General features: G+C 37.1%; 1 non-coding gene across 1 annotated transcript; it reads right to left on the reverse strand.

Annotated features, from left to right (window-relative positions):
- Nucleotides 1–1,517: 1,517 nt before the first annotated feature.
- On the reverse strand, nucleotides 1,518–1,589 carry TRNAD-GUC. Its single transcript has one exon. It is a non-coding gene; the product is annotated as a tRNA-Asp (tRNA).
- Between the last annotated feature and the right edge of the window lie 897 nt (nucleotides 1,590–2,486).

A 2,486-nucleotide genomic window follows, 5' to 3' on the forward strand; every position in this document is an offset into this window, starting at 1 on the left:
CAATCAAATGTGGCATCATGGTTCGTCGTGTGGCGATCTAATTGCAACTGAAACTAACATTTCATAGTCGGACAAAGTACCTGTTAGGTCCCTGTACTGTAGCGTTTTGTTCAATTTAGTTATTGTACCTTTATTTTGTGTAATCTAGTCCCGGTACTTTAAGATTTAGAACAATTAAGGACAACATTAACACCGATAATTTTTTCTGTTAAGTTTTTTTCTACGTTGCATTCGAACTGCCATGTCGGATTGTGCGATGTGGCATAAAAGAGTACAATACGGACAAAAATATAGTTAATTGCTCCGACCTTAGCTCAGTTAGTAGAGCGGACGACTGTAGTTTGATTAATCTAAATTGGAAATCCTTAGGTCGCTGGTTCGAATCCGGCAGGTCGGATTGATTTTTTACAATATTAAGCTTTTTAATTTTTCCTTTGAAGAGCTAAAAAAAGAAACGCTGTTGCCGGGGATCGAACCCAGGTCTCCCGCGTGACAGGGGAATACTCACCACCAATGCTGCATAAAACGTTAGGCGCCCCCTAGGCGCCGATTTTTTTATTTATTTTTTTTAATTTTTTTTATTTTAATAAAATTAAAAATTAAAATTTTTTAAATTTAGTAATAAAACATAAGGTTTCCATAGTTGTTTCTTAGAAACTATTTACGAAAGTGGTTGTAAAATTGTTCAAAATATTGTTTTAACCATCTAAATACATAAAAAACTAAAATTAAGAACTAAAGAGGCATTTTTTTGAGAAATTAGTGGACCAAACCGCCTTTGGCTGTTTGCGGTGTATAGATCTCGAAAAAATACGCGATTTGAAAAAAAAATTGACCAAATCAGACAACCGAGTCAAAAGTTATGCCTTCCAAAACATTTTCGGCATTTTCAAAAAAAAAAAAAAAATTCGCCGAACCGGCCGGTTAGGCGGTCTATGCCATTCCTCGCGGCGGCCTCCCACCCCAGCGCCTAGGCGCGATTTTTGCAACACTGCTCACCACTATACTACAACGACTCGCGCGGCAGAACAGGACAGTCACATATTACTATTTAAGTAAACCCTATCCAATGTGACACCATGGTGCGTGTGGCCATGTAATTGCAACTGAAACTAGCATTTCATAGTCGGACAAAGTACCTGTTAGGTCCCCGTAGTGTAGCGTTTTGTTCAATTTAGTCATTGTACCTTTATTTCGTGTAATTTAGTCTATTTACTTTAAGATTTTGAACAATTAAGGACAATATTAACACCGATAATTTCTTCCGTTAAGTTTGTCCACGCGGCATTCGAACTGCCATGTCAGATTGTGCGATATGGCATAAAAGAGTATAAATCGGACAAAAATAATGTTAACAGCTCTGACCTTAGCTCAGTTGGTAGAGTGGTGGACTGTAGTTGGACTAATCTAAATTGGAAATCCTTAGGTCGCTGGTTTGATTCCGGCAGGTTGGATTGATGTTCTACAATATTAAGCTTTTTAATTTTTCCTTTGAAGAGCTTAAAAAAAAAAAAAAACGCCGTTGCCGGGGATCGAACCCGGGTCTCCCGCGTGACAGGCGGGGATACTCACCACTATACTACAACGACTCGCGCGCAGAACAGGACAGTCACATATTACTATTTAAGTAAACCCAATCAAATGTGGCATCATGGTTCGTGTGGCGATCTAATTGCAACTGAAACTAACATTTCATAGTCGGACAAAGTACCTTAGGTCCCTGTACTGTAGCGTTTTGTTCAATTTAGTTATTGTACCTTTATTTTGTGTAATCTAGTCCCGGTACTTTAAGATTTAGAACAATTAAGGACAACATTAACACCGATAATTTTTCTGTTAAGTTTTTTTCTACGTTGCATTCGAACTGCCATGTCGGATGTGCGATGTGGCATAAAAGAGTACAATACGGACAAAAATATAGTTAATTGCTCCGACCTTAGCTCAGTTAGTAGAGCGGACGACTGTAGTTTGATTAATCTAAATTGGAAATCCTTAGGTCGCTGGTTCGAATCCGGCAGGTCGGATTGATTTTTTACAATATTAAGCTTTTTAATTTTTCCTTTGAAGAGCTAAAAAAAAAACGCTGTTGCCGGGATCGAACCCAGGTCTCCCGCGTGACAGGCGGGAATACTCACCACCAATGCTGCATAAAACGTTAGGCGCCCCCTAGGCGCCGATTTTTTTATTTATTTTTTTTAATTTTAATAAAATTTAAAAATTAAAATTTTTTAAATTTAGTAATAAAACATAAGGTTTCCATAGTTGTTTCTTAGAAACTATTTACGAAAGTGGTTGTAAAATTGTTCAAAATATTGTTTTAACCATCTAAATACATAAAAAACTAAAATTAAGAACTAAAGAGGCATTTTTTTGAGAAATTAGTGGACCAAACCGCCTTTGGCTGTTTGCGGTGTATAGATCTCGAAAAAATACGCGATTTGAAAAAAAAATTTGACCAAATCAGACAACCGAGTCAAAAGTTATGC

The sequence above is a fragment of the Ipomoea nil genome, unplaced genomic scaffold (assembly GCF_001879475.1).
Source record: "Ipomoea nil cultivar Tokyo-kokei standard unplaced genomic scaffold, Asagao_1.1 scaffold1523, whole genome shotgun sequence".
NCBI lineage: Eukaryota > Viridiplantae > Streptophyta > Magnoliopsida > Solanales > Convolvulaceae > Ipomoea > Ipomoea nil.